The 24735-nt window shown below is 36.4% G+C and overlaps 1 protein-coding gene and 2 long non-coding RNA genes across 11 annotated transcripts in view; 2 read left to right on the top strand and 1 right to left on the bottom strand.

Moving 5' to 3' along the window:
- The first annotated feature begins 324 nt into the window (after nucleotides 1-324).
- LOC137488001 (uncharacterized) lies at nucleotides 325-15146 on the top strand. Its single transcript, XR_015512233.1, has 8 exons — nucleotides 325-586; nucleotides 2391-2568; nucleotides 2666-2869; nucleotides 2960-3035; nucleotides 12078-12166; nucleotides 12254-12379; nucleotides 12526-12829; nucleotides 13148-15146. It is a non-coding gene; the product is annotated as an uncharacterized LOC137488001 (long non-coding RNA).
- On the bottom strand, nucleotides 8765-23733 carry LOC101883215 (uncharacterized). 8 transcript variants are annotated; one of them, XR_015512237.1, is made up of 6 exons: nucleotides 19030-19072; nucleotides 18700-18787; nucleotides 18161-18354; nucleotides 16150-16212; nucleotides 11814-13346; nucleotides 8765-10756 (listed from the first exon to the last, which is right to left on the bottom strand). It is a non-coding gene; the product is annotated as an uncharacterized LOC101883215 (long non-coding RNA). The 8 variants fall into 8 exon arrangements; XR_015512240.1 differs by having other exon boundaries at nucleotides 19045-19072; XR_015512244.1 differs by lacking the exon at nucleotides 8765-10756 and adding an exon at nucleotides 18562-18624 and having other exon boundaries at nucleotides 13254-13346; nucleotides 18292-18354.
- wdtc1 (WD and tetratricopeptide repeats 1) overlaps nucleotides 23370-24735 on the top strand; it is a 30992-nt gene continuing 29626 nt past the window's right edge. For both annotated transcript variants that reach the window (XM_087286144.1, XM_087286142.1), the window contains exon 1: nucleotides 23370-23574. The gene's annotated coding sequence lies outside the window, so the exon portion shown is untranslated. The remainder of the gene's footprint in view (nucleotides 23575-24735) is intronic.

Here is a 24735-nt window from a genome sequence, read left to right as displayed (position 1 = left end):
CGCTTTTCCGTGCCAAGATAGACCTTGCCGGAGCAGCCAGCTCCAATTACTTTTAAAAACAGCATGTTCATTTGAGACAGCTTCTAGTTATGCCTGAACCGACAGTATAAAAATAAAGCAATTTAACCTGTAACAGCCAACAGCATAAACAAAGCCAATTTTCACTAAATTAATTTTTTTTAAACTTTAAATTCCAAAGTCTTTTCCCAAAATACGTCAAAATAGTTTGTCACTAAAAAATCACTTCATTTGCTGAAACAGAGAGAAAGTTGAGGTCTCAAAATGACCCCAGTGTGTATGAAACAGCAACACAAGGGTTAAACAACATCAATCAAACATTAAAAATACATTCAAATGTACCAGAACCATACAGTTCTGGTGAAAAATACAGTTTCACCACGGACACGAAGAGTACGAATCAAACAGCGACACTCCACTGTCAAAACACATCACCGCGGTCACAGGCATTAATAAACGAGCCAGAGTCATCGATCACAACAGTGCGCTTGCGTGATGAGATCCTAAATCCTAACTGAAGAAAGCCCGCCGAACAAAATGTCTGTGCAACTCCCACACACCGTCTCAGGTAAGACTTTTGTTAATCCCTCTTTGAGAAATGTCCTCCATGAGCTGTAATAAAGGTTGAGATTCAATGAGGTCCATTTTCGCTGTGTTTCTTAGACATTTTACAGAATCAAAATTAAGATCGGGCCGAGGATAGCAAGCTAAGTTAGCATAACGTAAGTGAACTTGACAGGCAGCGAGCGCAGAACTTCTCAGTGAATCACTTAACGGTGTTTAACTATAACATGGCATCTGTTGATTAAGTGTTTTTGAAAGCCAGATAGACTATTGATCTATTATAAAGTAGATATCAGCAAAAGGCAAGTTAAATTTTTGAGGGTTTTTGCTTATTTTTATGACACTGAATCAAATCCATCAATTATTTAAAAAACTTGAGATCTACGTTAATTTATCTTATTATCACCGAATGAGTGGGAAAATATATTGAATAATGTAATAAAGTCTGTGCAGATTAGCAATTGGTTAAATAAGTGACCCGGACCCATGGGCGTAAATCATGAGGGGCAGTCATTTAAACACTCGTATTTCATCTGAAAGCTGAATAATTAAGCTCCTCATTGATTTATGAGAGAAGATTATATGTTCAGATATAAGTTTTTATTTTATCTTTAAGTTAGCAATCCACATTACTAAGCAGAAATGACGTTTTTATATATTTATAGTAATTTACAAAGTCTTTATGAAGAGAATTCTTATCTAAAGTAGAGTAACCTAACTTAAATAATTTGAGCAAATAGACAAAAAAAGTATATTTTGTCTCATATAGTGACTATTCCCTCAAATCTACCTGCTCAACATAAGACTCGTTTCTTAGTATTAGAAAAATGCCCAATATCTATCTGTCTGTCTGTTTTTAATTAGCTCAGATTATGTCCTGCTTACAAGCACTTGAATCTATGAAAACTGATCATACTAAGATTTTTAGCATAATAGAAAAAGTGGACCTTTTAAAGACTAAAGACTTTGATATTATTTTCTGCTGGATACCAGGCTGGTCATATGGGATTAGTTGGAAATGAGCGTGCAGATAAAGCAGCTAAGGTAGATAGAAGTTGGAGATAACAGAATGTAAACTTCCTGTGTCTGATGTTAAACCTGTTTTAAATCTGTATTTTAATGGGAAATGGCAGATGGAATGGGATGAATGTAGGAAAAACACATGGTATGAAGTGAATCCATAATTAATGAAAGGAATAATTACCGTTTTGAAAATAGACATGACCAGGTTGTCATACAAGATGTAGCATCAGACACTCAAGGCTTACACTCGCATATTTATGAAAAGGGGAAGAAATACCTATTGGTGACTTGTGTAAAAATATTTTACCGATAAAACATTTTAATATGTTTAAAATATTTCCCGAATAAAAACGTTCTCTAATATCACATTGTGTTTTTAAATGATATTGGAGAATGTTTTTATTCTGGAAATATTTGAAGTGAGCTGTTTGAAAAGGTGTTTTACAATATTTATCTTTAATCAAACTAAAGGATTGTATATGACTGTTTTCAGTGTTGTTGCTTGCTACTTGTATGTTTTTTGTTGTTATTTTAAAATGTATGTTTGCTAAGATTGTTTGCTAACTGCAATGAGCATCATCATGCTAACTGATATACTAACTGATATGATATGATTATAAATTGTATATTTAGTACATATTTTTTGCCATGAATATAGCCAATGCTGCTGATATGGCATTAAAACCTAAATAAAATCAATCAATCAATCGGTCGGTCGGTCTACCCTCTTTAACCATTGTCAATCATAATTCTGTATGACTTAATTTTATGTTAATGTTTATCAGGTTCCATTTGGAGAAATAATATCTGCTGCACAAAGCCTGGTGTCGAGGCTCACCAACACCCTAAGATCACCAGAGAACACAAACCAACTAAGAGAGATTAATTCAACACAGCGGGGAGAGCAGAGAGAGAGAGGACAACATCAAGTTTCCAGAGCCAGTCAGTTCAGCAAGAAATGAGGTGTGAGATTCAGTGGATGACTGTATGTGTAGAAGAATCTAATGTGTTTTTTTCTCTAATAGAAATTGTTCCTACACTAATGAGAAAATATTTGTAGGTCATTTCCTGGGTTTTTCCGAGAGGAGCGTAGAGGGAAAAGCTGTTTTGCACCATATAAGTGGCAATGTAAACGCTTATTAATGTATATTTACCTGCTGGACAAACATGAAAAACACCAAAAGGAGAGGCAGAACTACATCTCACTATGGACTTGGAAGACGGCAATTAAATAAAAGTACAAGAAAATTTCCCCCAATCAGAGGTATGATTAAAGTTCCATGCCCTGTTATTTTGTATTTCTGTATTTGTTCCAAAATTATAATGTATTATTAATATAATTGAACTGTTCAAGCTTTCAGATATACTTGTGAAATTGTTTCTAAAACTGGCCAACATCTGTGGTGGATGTTTGTTACGCAAGTCTTCAGGTATGTTCTTTTTTCTTCTTTTTTTGATGATGATGATGATGAGACGCTAATACACTCTCAGTAATTGTGCTAAAGCTGGGGCTTTTCAAAGTTTGTGTTTGTATGTAAAGCTCCACATTAGTATCTTAAAACCAAAACCTAAAGTGTACATATTGCACTCAAAAATACAACCATGTTCTCTTTTAACCCCTTGAAACATCATGGCAGTTTGTGTACCTTTATTTTTTTCTAGGGATGCACCGATACCATTTTTTTTGGAACCGATCCGATCTCGATACCAAAAATTCTGAGAATTGATTAACACAGACCTGATACTGTGCTGTTTTTTTTTTTTCTAAGCATAATACAGTTTCTATAGCTCTGGTGATAAACTCAAATAATAAATCTTCTTTAGTAAAAATAACAGACCTATAGGCTGACTGTATATGACAAACACAATCTAACTAAACATGACGCTTGCTATAAACCAGGTGTTCTCAACCTTTTGCAAGCTGGGCCCCCCCAAAGTTGGTTCATTGTAGTAGTTGACCCCCACCCATCCGCAGCATGTCTGTGTGTGTCTGTGCGTGTATTTCACAAAAACTAAAGGAAAGAGTCAACTGTAGCCTATATTCTGACTAGTTTATGTGTTTATATATATATATACTAAATATGACCTCACGTTTTATATGTTTGCAGCCTCTGCAACTTCCGTCAGTCATAAAAATTAATTTGCATGGTTCGATTTTCTGCATTTTTTCGCATCCTTAGCAAATATTTTGAGGGGTGTTTTTGACAATTGTTTGACAGTGACAGTTTCAGTCTCAGCAACAGCAAGGACCTTTATATTGAGGCTAACACTGCTTCACAAACACAAATGTGGTGTTTTTACATTTATAACATTTGAATACAGTTCAGCAACACACATCACACGACCAAGAGAGCTTACAATTGACCATCACTTAATTTTCTATCACCTCATGAATGAAAATGTGACCCTGATTTCATACAGAGTTCATACAGACTCAGCCTAATGAAAATCAAGGATTTTAAAGCACTTTTTCCAGCACCTACTTTTATTTTCAAAACTGACACGCAACGTATTGAACACCTGAAATGTATTCTCAGCGACCCATAAAAGCATTGCATAGGAACTATCTATTGATTTATACCAAAAAAAACACATTAATATAATATAATTTATTAATAATTAAGAATATAATAAACCAAGACTGACACGCAATGTATTGAACACCTAAAATGTCTTCTCAGCATATTATAAAAATACTACATAGGAACTACAGTATCTATCGATTTATACGAAAAAACATTATTATTATAAATAATAATATAATAATGAATTAATGATATATTAATTATATAATAAACCTGCACTAAATGTGCTTGTGAATTTTTCTTATTTTATTTGTTGATGAACAGAATATTTGCACTCAAGTTATAATACAATTACACTGCTAAAATAATACAAGTTTTAGTAAATAATACAAATATTTTACAAATGACTCTTTTAAAAAACTACTCTGAGTACTAGTTAATTACTTTTGAAAAGAAATCGGATTTTTAATACGGCCCTTTTAAGTATACAATTATTTAAATGGTTTAATTGCTTAAATCACAAGGAATATAGGAATTTGCATTAACAAAGTATGGTCCAAAGTATGAATCTTTTTCAATAGCTCTGGCAAAACCACCACATACTTTTAAGGCCATAGAGACAATTTTAGTCCATTTTTGAGAGGAATAGTTTCTTTGAGAGGTTTAATTAAAGTACATGAGGAAAAGATTTAAATGTGGGGTTTTATTGACATATTTTACACTGATTTTCTTATTTGCTCGTTGTCCATACAATATTTTATTTTACAAGAAAGACAAGTACACTGTCAGTAATAAAATAATAAAACAAATGACTTATGTCACTTGAGGTATTTGCAATATGACAACACTACATTTCTCAAAGCAGTGTTTTAAGATTGTTTATTTTGATAAATGTCACAGATTGCATTGATCTGAAATGCCTGCACAATTAAGTGATGCTTTAATACAGCGATTATGTATAAATCACTTAAATACCTCTTCCAGAAACATTTCTGGCATCATTATTTTGTCGTAAAGAAATAAAATATAAATCCGTTAGCATTGTCACCGGTCATGCATCGATATAATTCTAAATACTTGATAGTTTTTGACTAGGTTTAGTCAAGGAGCAAAGATTATAGAAAGAATTTCTCATTCTAAGAGATCGTGATTGTATAGTCTGAACACACACACGCGATGGTGAGATCATGAGAGGACTTGCAGTTCATTTGAAAAAGCCTATTCAAGAGCTCACAAATCCAGTTTTAGCGATTAACGTACATGACTGCGCTCTCGCGTTATAATAAAGCACTCGTGACATTTGCAGAAATGAATATCGCACAATACCTGCATAACATTCAGACTGTATTAAACCAGGCTTTAGAAGAGTGACAGGTCGTCGGAGAGAAGCGAGCCAACCGTGTGTAGATCGTCAAAATGGCAGGATGTCTGCGGTTTAATTACTCTTGCTAATAACATAGACATCTCTATAGTGAAAACACCCGAAACACATTATTCCAGCTCTGTTAAGTTGTTATTTTCTGCCACTGTATAGCAGGTCGCACACCAGAAGCGCCGCGACACGGCGCGCACATGACAGTTTAAAGTATCGCACACCAGACGCGCACATTCGAATGATATTTAACATGAAACTAATCAGATGGCGCTCTGTGGCGCGGCTGAAATTTGAACTGCGTCCTGAACCAGATCGCACACTATGCAGCGCCATGCATTTTAGAATTCTAAACATAGATTTCTATCAGGATACACACATCGGCGGCGCCCGGCCACGGCTCAGGACGCAGTTCATTTTTCAGCCGCACCACAGAGCGCCATCTGATTAGTTTCATGTTAAATATCATTTGAATGTGCGCGTCTGGTGATACACTTTAAACCAGGGGTCACCAATCTCGGTCCTGGAGGGCCGGTGTCCTTGCAGGGTTTAGCTCCAACTTGCCTCAACACACCTGCCTGGAAGTTTCAAGTATACCTAGTAAGACCTTGATTAGCTTATTCAGGTGTGTTTGATTAGAGTTGGAGCTAATATCTGCAGGACACCGGCCCTCCAGAAACAAGTTTGGTGACCCCTGCTTTAAACTGTCATGTGCGCGGCATGTCGCGGCACTTCTGGTGTGCGACCTGCTTAACACAGAAAGGCATTTGTCCTGTCCTTACGTTTTACGCAAAACTAGATAAGGTCGACTGTGATTGGTCAGTTTTCATGTCAGTCAAATCCCGGTATATTTTATATATTATATAAACTTTTCAAAAAAAAAAAAAAAAAAAAAAATATATATATATATATATATATATATATATATATATATATATATATATATATATCATATTATATATTTTTGATGAAATAATGTTTTGGTCTGTTATAGCAGCAAGAATAGAACCGAACTTTAAGAACTTTAAAGAAGCATTAAAGTCTCATTTGTTATAAGAGTTTCAACCTATAAAAGTTAAATCACTCAATATTTAAGAGTTCAATTTGTGATTAGTCACTTATCTTGCTTTAATCCGGAGCCCAAGTCTGTAACTGTAGAAATGGCTTTATCTGCTGTCTTCTGTCTTTTAATGCGTGCACAGCACCCAGCGTTTGCCGTCCGATATGCCGACCAGTCTGTTGCACGCGTGATGAAACAGCAGCGTTCTGCGTTGAAAGCCTCCGATGCCACGTCACACACACGCGTGCAACAGACTAATAATATTGAGCTTAAAATGATGTTTAAACTGCTTTTATTTTAGCCAAAATAAAACAAATAAGACTTTTTCCAGAGGAAAAAATATTATCCGTCATACTGTGAATATTTCCTTGCTCTGTTCAACATAATTTAGGAAATAATTAAAAACTAAAAAAATTAAAAGGGGTCGAATAATTCTGACATCAAAAGCCTAGAAATTGGGCATTAGTATACAGTAAACTGACAGGTTCAAATATTCCTTTTCAGTTATCAAAGAAATAATTTGTTTCTTAATTTTAGTTTGTAACTATTAAATTGTTTTAAATTCAAAATTGTAACAAACATCATTGTAAAACCTAAAAATGGTGGAAAAACATATTGTAATATTAAAACCACATGGATCTACACTTTTGCCATGGCCTCTTTTTTTGTTTTAAACTTGTCTTTCAGGTTTTTCTAAACTTTTACAAACACGTTCCTCCTTTCTCACTGCTGTTACAATTTCTAGACAAGAACTATTGGTCACCTGGTTATCCCTATAATCACGCATGGACGGATCATAAACATGTCTGTACAGTACCTGTTTCAGACAAAATCTCTTCAAAGTGTTTCATATTCAACTGAAATTAAACTCAATCTCAAAATATTTCATGAGCTCCACCTGCCATAATCATGTCGCGTGTGTAACGGAGGCCAGCTAGCAAGTGCTGTGCAGGTAAACCTCACTCCTCTGACCTAAAGGTGCTCTGGCGTCAGATGCTAGAGGTCATGGTCTCACCAACTAACTCCTATAGGAGCATTATCTCCACCTATTGAATTTCACAAATATGGTTTCCCATTTCAGTCATCATTATTATATCTTAACGATCATTTTAACATCTCTGCAGTTTCTGAACTCAAATTATGTAAATAAAAATAATTGGTTAAAGACACTTATGACTTTATTCATGTGTCCACATACACAAAGAAAATATAATAGACCGTCTAATTGTAGGATTAAGTGCAATAAACTAATTCAGATCTTAATATTATCATACTTGGTTTAAACCACTTTGTTGTAAAATATAAAAAGCAAACAATATTGTGTCACATTAAAATAAATTACTATAGTTAATCATTTAAACAATACATAATATAGTTAAACTGATTATCTGATTATAATCTACTATCTTTTACTAAACTGTCACAGCTGTTAGTGTGTGTATTTATATATTCACTTATTTTTTTATTAATCATTAATATTTAATTTGTTTCTACTGCTAAATTTTTGTTTAAAAACAATATATTGCTTAGTATAAATTACTACAGTATTTAATGTGGGAAATCATTAATCAAAAAGTTATTGGAAAATTAAGCAAATACACACTATTATTATTCTTTTGCATTGTTTGCTGATTTTATTCAACATAAGCAGAGCGTTTAGTGTGAGTTGTTGTTTTGTCTTGATGATGGTGAATGCAGTAAGAGACAGTATTATCATCAATAAAGTGACTTGTTTAGCACAAAAGTTCATAACATACAAAAACGTAAAAAAAACTGAATCTTACCTATAAAATGTTCTGCCTTTGTGCTTTGTTTTCTCGTTACTACACCTGTAGACAGCGCTGAGGTCCAGCATCTTCACGTAATAACACTGTGTTGACTAGTGCGGTTGAATGACATTTGTCCTGGGAGCACTGTACCAATATGGCTACTGACGCATGTTCGGGGTCTCTATGCGATATCTAGTGTATATGTAACCCACCTATAAAGTTGATTTAACTGAAAAGGGGAAAATTATCTACTGGGTCTGAGCTTTCCAAATTATATATGAAATTTCAACACAATTTACTTGGAATCTCGGGTCTGGGATATCTTGACTTAACAACACAATATATTTATGAAGTGAGTGGCCAAATTTTACATATTACTCGTACTATAATCTCCAACTGCTCAAATAAAAATAAATACCCATACACAAGAAAATACTTTTGAGTTTGCTGTATTGCAATTTTCTGTTTAGTATCTGAACTGCTTTTCAGCCCTAATGAAAACGTACTCAGGTATTCAAAACAAACAAAATTAAGTAAATAAAATACAATATGTTCACAGCAACTCAGCCCTTTTTGAAAAGAAAAAAAAAATAAAACTATACAGAAGTAGGAAATAGTTTTAACTGTCTAAACGTCCCAATTTCAATAGATATATATATGAAAACTTCTAAGTCCAGAATGTAATGTAAAACATAGTTCAGTGAATGTGAATCAGTGTATGTGTTCCTACAAAAATCCTCGACGATTGAGTGATGACATGCGTCCATCCAAATTGGCAGGAATCCTCAGGGAGTGAAGGCAAGGAGCCGTTCCCCTTGCCTGCACGAGTCCAATGCGGCCGTGGCGCCATGGAACAGTCCAGTGTCAATAAGCTAATGCAGCAAAACAGTTTGGGACATGAATTTTATGCAGAATTGGATGGATTAAATTAGAAGACAGCCAAAACGTGTCTCTCCTGTCTTCACCACAAGCTGGCGTGCAAGTGGCGTCAGTCACACTCTTCACATAACTTTACAACTTCACATAACATTGCTAACTTCAACTAAGAGCATTTTCACAAAACAGTTCACAATATGTTTAAAATATATACATATAAAACAGAGTAAAACACATTGAACACGGTAAACTTGTACAATTACAGCGATCCATGAACAGTTTGCATCATCCATACAATATAACTTAACAAATCGAAAAATAAAATATATGCAGGAAATCAAAATGCATAGAACTTACCTATTGCAGCAAAACAGTTTGGGACATGAATTTTATGCAGAATTGGCAGGATGGATTAAATTAGAAGAGAGCCAAAACGTGTCTCTCCTGTCTTCACCACAAGCTGGCTGCAAGTCACGTCAGTCACCCTTGACCTCAATTCCGGTTTTTAGAAATTAACTTCTAAATGTAAATTTAAACATCTATAATTTATTTTACATGCCCAAATGTTGTGCATTAGGTAAGAAAATAAAACATAAATACATATACTCTGACAAATAGAAAAAAATTAATTAAACTCTTAATTACATGTCAAAATAAAACAATATTTAATATTTTAAAATTTGAGTGGGTAACATATATATGCATGTTCATGTCCGTGGTGAAACTGTATTTCGTGTCTGTAAAGTAATGTTACACGTTATGTTTCGTTTTCCTTTGCGGTTTCATAATTGCAGATGCGTGAATTTTATAATTATAACAAGAATTTTATTCCATAGGTTAGCAACTTCACGTACTGCCGCCAAGACATCCTCGTTTCCATGACAACTAACATTAGACTCCGGAGCTTTCGATTTCTTAGCAGCAGACTTCTGGACAAGAGTCAAAGCATCGTGATTCCGTATTACATTGTAAATTCAGACCAGAGCTACAGGCCGATGCAGAGTCCTCAAATTAATCAGCCGTGTTGGACCCGTCAAATATCAATCAGGCCAGGCCTTGCGTGATTAAATTTATTCTTCCCTCTTTTCCCCATGCAGAGATGTCAAAAGACTTGTATAAGGTCCACGCGTATTTTATAATGTCATCACGTGCCCTAAACAGAAGGTTAATATGCCACTTCACCTTTTATACCCTGAAGACCTGTACCTACATGACCCCCATCCCATCTTTGGTCTCGCCCTACGCCACGTTATGAACGCGTTCTGCACCGCGAATGTCAGAATCCACCAGACCAGAGCAGACGTGTTTTGAGAAACTCTGCATTTGATACTTAGACAAGGCGAAAAATCAGATAATTAACTGCAGTAAACTCATTTATACACCCTAGAGAGCGTTATTTACTGCTAATAAATGGAAAAAAGTATGTTTCATGTTCCCGGTCCTTCCGGACAAAGAAGACCGCCATGTAGACAGAGAATAGGGCCTTCTCCTGGTTCTACATTTGAATGTATTTTTAATGTTTGATTGATGTTGTTTAACCCTTGTGTTGCTGTTTCATACCAAGTGTGCCGCAAGCCTACGTTTGAGTGAAGGTTTCGGCCGTTAGATCGCCCCCTGGGGGCTGGCTGCAGTACAAGTCATAAAGCCCGCCTCCTCCGTGTTAATGAAGGAGACTTGAGCCCAAATAAAAAAAAATATTACACTTGCAATAAAACGTCCCGAAAGATAGTTCTGGTCGATTAAGGCACTGGTTATTGTGCTGAAATAGGTGCAGATCTTCATTTTTGTAAACAGTTTGTTTTTAGCAGTAATTTAATGCTGGGCGTGTCATCGTGGTTGACAGCTGTGATTGACAGTTTCTCAAAGCGCGGCGTCTGAGCTTCGGCAGGAGACTGAAGTAGACTGAAATGTTATTATTCGATTTCTGTGTTATTTTACCATGACAAAATGAGTTCAGCAGTAAACTATAGTGTCTGACATACATGATCCTGGTGGAACACTGTTTATTCGCTAAGTTCAGGGCTTTTTTCGGGCTTTATTAGTTTGCTGATACACGCCTAGCCACCCAGATAGCAAAACACAGTTCCGGCTAGATCCTCGCCTGCCGGAGACTTATCTCTTAGAGCTCAGACTGACTAATGTTACCTCTGCTGGACCTACTCCGGATGCCTGGACTCACTGCCCGATTCCAGTCCGAGTCAATCGAGCCAGATGCGGCGGCCGAGCGAGCCGGTGCTGCCGCATGCGAGCCGGAATCAGCCCGCGACGCCGCGAGTAAGTTATGCGCTGCGGCCTGGAGCTGGCGCGATTGAATATATAAAACCCTCATATTTGTTAACGTTATTACATCCATTTGTGTTGATATGACAGCAAACGCATGCTGAGAAGTTCGGGGGGCGTAGTTGATTTTACATAAAGCGTTTGATTGGAAGCTCGACTCTGCTCATTTTCGGTGCTCCTCCTCTGGCTCCATCAGACAATCCTTCTGCGCATGTCTGGCTCCAATTTCAGCAGTCTTTTGCGACAGTTTGTGCCCGTCAAGCAGGCGTTTTGCCCTCAAGGCGTTCAATGGGAAAAAGGGCTGTCGCGTCGTCCATATTTTTTACAGTCATTGTTTCATACACACTGGGGTCATTTGGCCTCAACTTTCTCTTTGTTTTAGCAAATGAAGTGATTTTTTAGTGACAAACTATTTTGACGTATTTTGGGAAAAGGCTTTGGAATTTAAAGTTTTCAAAAAACTTAATTCAGTAAAAATTGGCTTTGTTTATGTTGTTGGCTGTTACAGGTTAAATTGCTTTATTTTTATACTGTCGGTTCAGGCATAACTAGAAGCTGTCTCAAATGAACATGCTGCTTTTATCTTTCAGTGGAAGAAAAGTATGACCTGAAAGAAAAAATTGGAGCTGGCTGCTACGGCAAGGTGTATCTTGGCACTAGAAAAGCAGACAGAAAACGGGTAAGTCTATTCTCCCTATTGAATCCCTATATTGAAAAACAGGATTACATGTTGTTGATATGCAGCTAATGTGCACTTTATCTTTAGCCTGGATATCCGTTACCGCTATCAAATGAAGTGGCCATGATGACGATTGCGAGAGATCCCCCCAGCCCGCTGCTCATCAAACTCCAGGAATGGTTTTTGGTTAAAGAGGAGAAATTGTCAGATGGGGTAAGCCTATTTATTCAGCACATTTCATGCACGATGCGCTGCAGCAGGGTTTGTCTCGTTTCTTATTTTCGTCTTGATTTTGCAATTTTAAATTCTTAAATCAAGAAGCATTTCTGGACAAGTAAATACCTTTGTCTTGTTTTCAGAAAAGCTCGTGGGTTAATAATATGGCAGTGCGGTAAGCGAAATAAACTCGTTTCTTCTTTAAAATCTATCCTGAATGTAACTGGAAGCCGGTGTGAAGACTGACCTGAGGACTGCTGTCATGTGCTTTATTTTAACTCATTGCATCTGCTTTCAGAAAGTGTGTAAGACAATAATGTTGTTGATTGAGTATCTTGGCCAGGGCAGAACATTGGAGGATTTCCTGCAGAAGCACCAACACCTGGAGGAGAGAGACGCGCGTACGCTTATCCTGCAGATTGTCAAAGCAGCGCAGGAGTGCTTGAGGTGGGAAATTTGTCATTGTGATATTTATGATTGTAATATCTTTGTCATCGGCCCGCCTCTGCAAATCAAGCTAATTGATTTTGGACGGGGGAAGCTCATGATCCCTGGAAAGTCTGATTATTGCAGGAGGGAGCAGAGCAATTCCATGCACACATGCTTCATTATAGTCACCATATACTTCCTGTTCATTAATGTCTTGAGTTTTTACTGTAAATGTCACATCCGTAACGCTGGAATTGCTCAGCAGTGAACTTTCTTTAGTGTAATGATCGTGATTACTGAACTGTTTGCTCAACACTACACATCTCTTCCTGACAGATCCAGTGCAACACCCACCAGATACAAGGATATCTCCAATAGCGCGGTTAAAAAACTGAGTCAGCTGTATTTCATCATGTCGAACATAACAAGACAATGTTCCAGCACACCAGCAGGAAAGAAGATGACTCAAACTAACACTGTTCAAAAAGATGAGGCCAATGTGACGGTCTTGCCTGGGCTGTCTTCTTACTGCACACTGTAGAATGGAGACAGACAGCGCGTGTGAATAGTTGCTGGTTCATAAAGAAAATGACAATTTCCACAGCAATGCTTCTGTTTTATTTAAAACAGTTTAAATATTTTTTTTATATGCCAATTAATTATTTTTAACTTTGTGATCATATAGTGTAAATTATAAGTCAGAATATGAAAAACAAAACACACTTTGAATTTTACATGACAAATTAATGAATCACAATTCTCAATGTAACGTAGACTAACCATATTTCGTACACAACAATGTTCCGTACAGATTACCTTTTAACGCTGAACTCTGAATAAATACTTATGGGTCGTAGGCAAGCTATATATCTGTGCAATCTTTAATTCTCACTCTTTCAGCCCCAACCACAACAGAGACCGTCCTACTATATGTTTCCGAGTAAATTCAGTAAGTTTGCTACGTCCACCTAATGCGCTTGAAAATAGTGTTTAGCAAGCTTAAAGTGTGTGTGTCGCCTGGGAGGGGAGACATTCAAAGCTACGACAATATGCTTTTGCATTTAATTTATGCATCACACGGTATTGCAGTCTTTATGAAATGAATATTATGTTATCACAAATTGTTAAATAACTTATCTTTTGTTGAATAAATGCTTTGGAATGGGGATATTTAAACGTCAGTTCTGGGAGATGACCGTGTGTCGCAGCTCTCCGCCAGAGAGAGCCTGAGAGACAGGCTGCAAACGCTGTTTGGATCATCTTTGTGCAGTGATGATGTTTATACACATAAAAGGTAAGTCAAGTTAGCATGAATTTAATGTTTTAATATTTTAAATTGTCATGCTGTAATAAAATAATAATGATGATATAAAAAGTAAATGATTTTGAAGCTATTTCATTTCAAACTTTCATAAAAGAGTTATTTAATATATCATTAACTTCAAGTTAAACACAATAACAGTATATTCTGACATAAGATTTTAATAAGACTTCAAACAATGCCCATTTTTGACAGTACATTAAAGTTGTGCGCCCTGTACGGAACACTATTTTAGTAGTGTACGGAACACCGTTAATAATTATTTTCCGTACACATGCGAAGGCGGTACTTATCCCATATTTTCTCAAAAACTACTGGTCCAAAAGACATCAATCAAGATTTGGATTGTGCAATAGGTATTCCCACAGAGAATGAACACACAAGCAAGCTAACCTGGCCTTCAGTGACGGAGGAGTGGTCGTTTGAGTGCGCTGAATAGCGAAAAGTGTACGGAACATGGTTAGTCTACGTTACAATCACCGAGTGTAACAGAGCACTACAATAGAGTAGAGGAACTATGACGTCAATTTGTATGCAAAAACCCGGAAGCGAGTTAGCATTTTAGCACTTCCGGTTCCCTCGTCCCAAAGTCAATGGGTTTTTTGAATGGGGTTTCAGTAAAATCGCTCAAATAAGGTCCGTGGCTAACACCAACTCAATATACTTTCACGTTTTGTTCTACGACATAAAACACATCAGTTACAGCACACTCTTCAACTTTTAAATCGATTATGCTTCTTTAAAAAGACGGTTGCTATCAAGTTGCTAAATGAGACTACAGGCGGCGTCGGGGGCATTATACGTCATCGAGCTGATCTGGTCTGGAGCGCAGCTCGCTTGGGCGTTTGGATTTGTCTGTGATTTAAGTATTTTCAGAATAGTATTTTATAGTTTGTTGTATTATTCTAATTGAGAATTCAGATTGTGTGTAGATAATTCCTTCACATGTAAAGGCTGTCGAGACAGATTCATTTGTTGATCATTCATTTTAATTAAACGATAATATGAAGATACTGCTCAGTTTCTTTCCTGCTCTCAGTAATGCAAACGTGTGAATAAATGTGTAAAAATACATGCATGTTAACTGTCATTTTAACGTGATCAAGTGATTTCTCGTCTTTTTTTCTTCATCAACACATTTAACTCTGTCATAACTGCAATATTTACACTCCTCCATAAAACGTATAGCAGATGTGACTGTATTGGGCTGTTTTTCGCTGTACTTCGTGACAAAAAAGGAATATTGAATGTTGTTCTGTGTCCATGATGATGAAACCTGCAGGCATTTGATAGACTTGTTCCTCCTCACGCCGTCGTCTGTTAAGGTAAGCGGGCTGTGTGCACGCGAGCGATACACTTATTTAAATATGCCTCATAATAATACTATATAGGCACATTTATACACATTTTTTAAACTTTTAGAACAACCGCAAAGCAAAACATGTATTTCCCATGTAAAAACTATCCAAAAGGCACAAAGGTCTATGTGTGTTTGCGTATTTATTAGTTTATAATATATAGCGTGGATTACAATATAATATACTGAGAGATAACCTCTTTGTCATGGACGTTATTTCTAAAAATAAGCTTGATAAGTCGTCAGTAGTAGGGTGGGGCTGACGTCACTGACGAGCGCCCCGAGGGCGCTGTAGTCCGTTTATAGCCTAATGTTAGCTTTTCAAGTCTTGCGTTTGCATTTAAGATCCAAAAGTGCTCAATGTTATATTTTCGTGTGACAATTATCCGGCTGAACAAAACGTGTAAGTGTAATGAACAGTGTTTGAACACAGAGCGTATTATTCGCAATCTTCGAAAACCCTATGGGAAAATCCTATAGGGATTTTCACGAGGGAACCAGTTTTATGCTAGCAGCCGATTAGCCTACAAAGTGACGTCATAGTTCCTCCACTCTATTCAACTCCAAAAGTAAGGAAACTTCCCCACCTAATGGAGACTTCTAGAAACTCGTTTTGAATAAGAAGAGAAAGAATTACAATTAATAACATTTAACACATACCTGTAGAATGGAGACAGACAGCGCGTGTGAATGGTTGCTGGTTCATAAAGAAAATGGCCACCTCTAAATGAAACAAGACAAATTGATTTCAATCAGGCCTCGTTATATAAACACGTTATAAACTCAAGATTGAGCAGCACACTCGACGCCAAACACAACTCAACAGTGTCCCAACATATTCATTGAAACATTAAGTCACATTAAAGCTAATATTTATGTGTTTTAAACACTTATTAATGGTCATTTTCCACCCGGGAGAAACGTCAACTTACCCACAGCAATGCTTCGTTAACTCTGCTGTGGGCGGTCTCTACTCCACGCGCTTATTACATCACGCGCACTCTAGAGGGCGCTGTCCCCATTTAGGCATTAATTTAACACACTTATTTACTCCGTTACATCAACATTAGGAAAATGAATTATATTTTCAAGAAGGCTGAACATATAAGGGTCAATTTTGAGCTGTCAGCTATAACACTGTTTTTACACCACAAAACACACAGCTTTTACATCATGATCAAATCCCCTTTACTGCAGTGAGAGTCGTGGGTCGTCCACTGAGTGAACACTGCTGAAATACTGCACACTGATGAGGGAAAACCCAAACATTCACAGAGTGTGTGATGAAGATCTGGGGTCTGTTCTTCGTACGTGGATTACTCCGTTAGCTGGATTTGATTATTGAGGATTTGAAACGATCCAGTATCATTTCACTCCTCAAAACTAATCCGAGAGTAGAGCTGCATGATTCTAAAATGAGAATCGTGATTTTTATTTTTATTTTTGCCTAAAATAAAGATCAGGATTCTGTAGATGTAAAATAAAGATTAATGTGAGTGGGCTATTATTATTGTTCTCAAACATGTGGTAAAACAGCAATAGGCTTTGTGTAGCGGCAGTGGCGCAAAAAGGGGGTATGCAGTATATGCGGCGCATAGGGGCGCCACACATGGGGGGGCGCTATTGTGCCAAAACTATTTTTGAAATTATACATATTATTATACATATTAAACAAAATAAATGCATATTTTTGGTTAAAAATGTTTATCCTGCATTTTATATAAATACAAAATTGTATTTTATTGAATAAAAAAATTATACCACCCCTCCCTCTTCATTGACCATTTGATTGATCCGTTGCTCGGTTACAGTCACATGTTCAAAATGGAGAGAAGAGTAAAGAGACGTGGAGTGCAAAATAGAAAACAAAAAGAGAACAAACAATGCCTTAAAATAAAAACTGCCATGACAAATTGGATAATAAGGAATTGGTAAGCTTAAGCTTAATATTACCACACTTTTAATCAACTTCCGTTTTTGGGAGCAACGGGCTGCCATATCATTAATTATTCATTATCGCCACTCAGTCACTGCATGCATGGGCTTTTACTTAACATAAATGCAGACAAGGTGGTTTTGTCCAGGCAGGGGGACAGTGACGCACGGCCACACCTGAACTGCGTCCGAAATCGCATATTTGCATCCTGTATAGTATGCGAAAAACACTATATTTCTATAGGCTAAAGCCATGATAAGCTGGTGTAAAGTTAACTTTATGGTGAAGGCTTTTGTCGTAAATTCATGGACCGTCAGCTTCAAAAGAGAACATTTTTATTTACTGCATTTAAATATTGATTACAGTTACTATAGTTATTTACTAAAGAGCAACAAAAGAATTTAGTTTGATCCTCTGTTTTGTTTCATAACAGAGGTGCGAGTCTGACTTTAAGAATGCAATGAAAACACTTGTTTTGTTTATGCTAATTTAAGATAATATTACTTGTGTTTCAAATAAAACATGTTTACATATTATTGTTGTAACCCATCAGATAATGATGAGTGAATAATAGCCACAAAACTTAATCAGAACTCTATGACTCATTCAAACAGTTTTTATTATAAAGTACAAAACCAGTTACTCGTTAAAACATTGCATAAATGGGGCAATTTCAATTTAAAAAAGAGAATGCTAAAGTAAGCAACACAAAATAACAAAACATTCAGGGCAAACCTCAGGCCTACAACGGGGCAGGACGAAGTGTGAGAAGATGCAACAGATGAGAAGCTCTTAACTCCCAGTAGCACAGCAATCACACTACAGCAACCACAGCACTCCAAAAATATACACAAATCACCACAAACCATTAAAGGGTCCCACCACCTCACCAGTGCCAGTCACACCCACGGAGGAGACGAGCGGCTGCCCTTTAACACACAAGAGTAACAAAACAAACCAAAGAAAAAGTTACAATAATATTTGTACACAGCACACAACAAACAGGGCCTTTCACCTAAATCAACAAACAAAAATAGTAACAATAGTCGTGCTAGTCCTGTAACACAAAAACGACTTAATAAATATTTGTGAATATTGAATCTGCATTAAAATGGCTTTGGATAAAATTCAAATACCTTACATAACTGGACCTAACCGAAAGGAATTAAAACCCAACCCAGAGTTTCTTCTTAGAGAACCTATAAAACCATTTTATTTAAATAATCACATTATGTAATAGTAAATATTAATGTAGCATTTTAAGTTCCTTTTACCTTTTGAATGTAATTCACACAAGTAGCATATCAGTTAAAATCTGCCGACTGTGTCACCAGGCCAATCACCATTAACACGGGTGGGATTCTGAAACACAACACAATAAAGTAACTGTTTACCCCGCCTTTCTTCTCGCATTTCCTACCTCGCAATAAATCCCATGCGTGAGGGCACTTTATATCCTCCGCTACACAGAGCTGATCTAACAACATATTGTTCTAAATGCATGCAATCAAACTTGAAATGATGACATCAAATAAACAAACAGCTCTCCTGACACAATGAACAAGCAAAGTCACAATTACTATAATAGTTAGAGAACAAATTACCTGCTTGATACCCACTTGTTTGTAGCCTCAATGAATGACAACCAAAAGCACGCTATGCTGTTGTGCGTCTATTTATAGCGCGTACTGACACCTATTACGCTACGTTACGCTCTGCTACGGACTTATGGGAAATGTAGTGCCAAGCCCATACGTCGCCCCATCACATTGTGTATATTTTTTTCTATTTACACACCTGAATCTTAAAGTATCCGCTCTCATTCATCTTCAAATCGCGTGTATAGAAGCCGTCTTTATCACTATGGAGCGCGTCCGTCACTCAGCACCGTTAAACTGATTCAGAGGCTGCATAAGGGCGGCAAAAGACGCATAAAGCTTTACTGGAAAGGATGTGAATGCGGCCGTTTTTACATTAATTTCAAAGTGCTGTCAATCAAAATAATGTGAAAGCTTAATTATCTTAAACAGTTCTTGCATCACATTTGAGATCGGCTCTGTGCAGCTGCTACTTTCACTTTTCATAGAAACATTACAAATGCGGGAGAAATACTGGAAAAACACACATGGAAGACAGCGGATAGAATGGTAAAATATGGTAGAATTAATATGGCAAAAACGAGAGAGTTTGTAGGTATGAATTCCATTCGTTGGCACACACATTTTAATTCAAAATCATTTAAAACAACATGCAGTCACACATCCAAGTGTAAAGTTTATGTAAAAGTTTTATCAAAATAAACTGTCAAATCATACTTACAGTTGAGCTCAAAAGGTTTGAGTAATTTGAAACATTCTATTATTAATTGATTATTTAGCAAAAAATAAGAGGGATCACACAAAATGTATGTTTAAAACCTTAATATTAGGGCCAGACAGAATCTGCAAACATTTTTTGCTATTTCTGCTGAGAATTACAGGCAGAAAATACTACTTTACCAACTGTATTGTAAATAAATCATATGAACATTTTAATATTACTATTATTATATCACAATAATATTAGTGAAATGAATTTGAATACTGAGTAAATAGAAATGTACACAAATTTACACAAATAGATTCAATGATGGGCTAAAAATCTGTAGAAAACTGCAGATGTCTGCGCACGCAGAATCCGTGTGGGACTATACTGAATTTATTTTAGGCAAAATAGAAAATAATACATGGATTAAAAAATTCCCCTATAAAAATTTTAGATATCTAATTATAATGATTTTTAACCCTGTTAAAACTATAGTCAGAATATTAAATTTTTTTGGAACTGTAATGTTTATTAATCCCATCAAGATCCATTTTTATACCCTATACATGTTTTTTTATAAATTAATTATGTATCATATTGATACATCAGGCCTTTTGGTAACTTTTTCTGCTCAAAACTAGTTCAATTTAGTTCCCAAAAAGTTTGCCTATAACATTTTTATCAAATAAAACATTTCAGGCAGTTTGTCTCTATTTTTTTAAACTAAACATTGTACAGTCTTTTTATTTCACTTTGTAAAAAGGTGTGATTGCAGTTTCAGTCAATTGTTCATGTGAAGACAGACCTTACACCTCTCACATATGCATGTGAGAAGTTATTGCATTTTTAAGTTCTTTTGCCCTTTACGACTCCCATATCTTTCATTTTGTTTTGACAAATGTACAAAAAGAAACAAAAACAAGACATGTCAAGGTGCTATAATCATTTGGTGAGGAAAATGGAATTAAGAAGAAATTTGGGTTGGGATGAAATGTAATTCTTTGTGACTTAACATGCTTAATGTAATTATACTTTTACTACTTCATACTATTTCAGTTGCGTTCAGAACTTCGACATGTTGATGAGGAAATTAATATAGGGGGTGGGGGGGAGGCGCAAAACTTGAACTCGCATACCCCTCAGTAAATGTGCAGTTGCGCCCCTGTGTAGCGGTACTGTTGGTTAAAATGCTAAATTGTGTATAGACTTGGAATGGTGGACTTGAACCTACTTTAGATTTGTCCTGCTCATTAATGCTGCTGATGATAATTCTGATGTTGAGTTATTGTGTTTGAGACATGCGTACAATCTGACATTTCCTGCTTAATTTGTCACTGACGTGATTTTCGTGAATACAGAAGACTGGTTGGGTATTTTTGCATTTCGGTGGGTTTTGGATACTTTTTGGGCAAAACAAAGAGCTTAGAATGACTAAAAGGCGACACTCAATTGAACGTTCCATTTCAACAGCAGCGCCCAGCAACAGCCCTGGATTCCGCCATTTTGGAGTGAAAGCGGATCTTATTGGAGAGCGTAACTGCATTGGATCTTATTGCTGTCGCGATGGCAAGCTGCTTTTATTTATTTAAAAAGCGCATTAAAGCTGAGATACAACCTGAAAGATGACAATGCAACACTTTCACAATCATCACCACTTATAATAGTTTATTTTACAGACTTATAATTTGCTGCTGTTCTGTTGGAGTTTTCATTCCAAAATGTCTCCCCTCCCATCCTGCATGATTGTCAGCTGACGCTCTCCATAGTGATAAACAAACAGATTCTGTACACGCGATTTGAAGTGGAGCAAAAGTCTGGGTTTTGGGTGCGACATATACACATAATTAATAATAATAATATCTAAAGATGTCGATCTTGGTGTTTTTTTTTTCAAACACAACTAATTTCGTCTTAAATGAGCCTAAAAAGGCTCATAAGATATTTATATCTTATGCAATCTTCACTCTAAAATAAAAGTACAAACACGTACTATTTTAGGTACCGACCCAGCTTTAGTACAATTCCTGTATGATAACAGACATGCACAATATAAAAGAGTAATAATTTCTGCAGTCATGCACATGTTTTAAAAGCTAATTTGATGGCGATTTGATGCTTTGCAAAAGTTGCAAACACCTTTACCAATATCAAAATGCTTTTTTGATGCAAAATTAATTTGCATGTTCTCCCTGTGTTGGTGTGGGTTTCCTCCAAGTGCTCTGGTTTCCCCCACAAGTCCAAACACATGCGGTACAGGTGAATTTGGTAAGCTAAATTGGCCGTAGTGTATTTGTGTGATGGGTGTTTCCCAATGATGAGTTGCAGCTGGAAGGTTAATAAAGGGACTAAGCTGAAAAGGAAATGAATAAATGATGTTTTAATTATTCAATATTCAAATGGCCAAATTCTGAAATGTTATCTGGATGCAGCCTTTATGAGGCAAGCTGAGATTGCATCAATCAGCGATGCAATGTCAGACAATGTGGACTCAATGGAGTGAGTGACGTCACGGTGACGGGTGGGGTTAGGTGAGCGCATAAAATAGCATTGGATGCAGCTCAGATTGCACTGCACATGGTCAGCATCCAGACCCCTCTCAAATTCAGACTGAGGAAAGTTGAATGTGCTGCTCAGTATATTTGCCTTATAAATGACATTAGGCCAATAATTTAAAACTTTAACAGATCATTTTTTTTCTAATGATATAGGATGTATTAAATTTGTGTATTTTTCTTCATATTTCTTACTCTAAATCTTTTGGAAATAGTTTTACACATCAAAGAGTGTGGTATGATGACCATCCGACAAGCTAATCCAGCAATAAACAGTGCTGAAAATGTCTCAAAAGGCAGTATTTAAGCCTAATAAATAAATAGAAAATGAGGCGATTAACTGCAAAAAGGTTCACTTTTTTGGGAAAAGCAACCACCTCTTTCACCAGGCTGGCTACGGGCCTGATTAAAGTAACTTACTACAACATATATGAAATTCTCTAACTTGCCTATAATAACTTAGATTCAACAATTGATCATATAAAATTTACTTTGAAAGGCAAAACACTGTTTTCAGAGCTCAAATATACTTGCCTCATGCTATGTGTCTCTCTTCTTTGGATAAAAATATTAAATACAAATTTTAAAAAGAGGAAAAATCAAGCAAATATTTGCATATTTTTGCAATAGTTTGCTTGAATTTGATTGTATTATCTTTCCATTTTCTAAATATGTTCAGTGACTAAAATATTATTGTAATATATAACTGTTTAATAAATCTATTTTCTTAAAATGCACCTAATTACACTGCCTATATTCACTGAGAAATGAAGGAACATACTCATTTTCAGATGGATGGGTAAAATGGAGGCTCTTCAAAAGTAACCGTTATGTGGTGACATAACCAATTTCTAATATGGGTTTCTAGAAACAAGTGATGTAACAACTTCCCTCTTGACATAAATCATCACTCTCCAATATGCCAAAGAGCATAGAATCTAATATAACATATTTAACCAAAGATTCTGTGCTCTTAACGTGTGTTAATTAAAAAGTGCTTACCTGTTGTCGAGATGAAGATTGGTGACCGGAAGTTCCAAAGGTGAAAGGACAATGTGCATCTTTGAGTAAGCAGACATTTCACTGTCAGTAGACAAGAGAAGTGTGTCAGTAATCGCAGAAATGTCCTCTTGGAGTATCAAATCACTGCTTTGTTCGCTAGATTTATCCAATATTCCGTTATTGGCCGCCGTTGAGACTCTCGCGAGTACGCGGCTCTGAACAGCTACCGTCACCGAGGATCATCGTGATTATTCCGGTCAAGAAGTGAGAGAAAAACACGTCCCAGATGAGGTAAGACCTAACGTTATTATACGAAATCCTTAGAGTATGAACTTACTTAAAAAAACCGTACTTTTGAGTGTGTAACGCAAGCTTTCGGACAAACTACCGTTATTCCTTATTAACGGACCGTTATGTTGCCTAGTTACGAGACCTGTCAATCATCTCCTCACGTCATCCTCGGCAGCAGGATCATTTTTCATTCAGACATAATCGGCCAAACACATCTTTTATAAAGTTTACATTGTTGTTCCTGATAAAATACAACGTGATAAACGTTGTTTCAATAGTTTCCAGTATTCAAATATTTTTACCGATTTACACTCTTACTGTTGGTCGCGCGAGTCCGCCATGTTTGTAGTTTACCACCTTTTACCCGCGTCACCTACAGCTAATTTTTACAGTCATTGGCAAAGACATGCGATTTATAGGTATTTAACATTATAATACCTAACTTATAGGTATTTAAAAAATATTTAACACTGCTTGCATATAAGATAATCCAAGTATAATAAATAGAAAATATGTTAAATTGTGTGTCATAAATTAGCATATATTGCTATATCTCAGATTTCTATATGGGTTCTTGGATTACATTTTCATGTTTTCAGCTTTTTTTTTTGTCTGAACATAGGAGCAACACGGTGACTCAGTGGTTAGCACTGTCGCCTCACAGTAAGGTCACTGGTTCGAGTCACGGCTGGGTCAGTTGACATTTCTGTGTGGAGTTCCCGTGTTCTCCCCGTGTTGGCGTGGGTTTCCTCAGAGTGCTCCGGTTTCTCCCACAGTCCAAACACATGCGCTATAGGGGAATTGATCAACTAAATTGGCCACAGTGTATGAGTGTGTGTGTGAATAAGAGTGTATGGGTGTTTCCCAGTACTGGGTTGCTGCTGGAAGGGCATCCACTGTGTAAAACATATGCTGGAATAGTTGAAGGTTCATTCCTCTGTGGTGACTAAGCCGCAGGAAAATGAAATGAATGAAGAAAGTGAGGTGTAGTACACCAAACTAACATTGCTGTTGTTTTAACATGCCTTTTCGTCGTGTTGTGTTTGGCTTGTTGTGATGATTGCGCATATATACATTAGATATCACATACGGACCCTGATCATGCGTCAATAGTGCCGCCATATTGGTACAGTGCTCCCAGGACAAAAGTCATTCAACCGC

Source organism: Danio rerio, chromosome 16 (genome assembly GCF_052040795.2).
Source record: "Danio rerio strain M-AB ecotype USA chromosome 16, GRCz13ab, whole genome shotgun sequence".
Lineage (NCBI taxonomy): Eukaryota > Metazoa > Chordata > Actinopteri > Cypriniformes > Danionidae > Danio > Danio rerio.
This window is presented reverse-complemented; position numbering and strand designations above follow the sequence as displayed.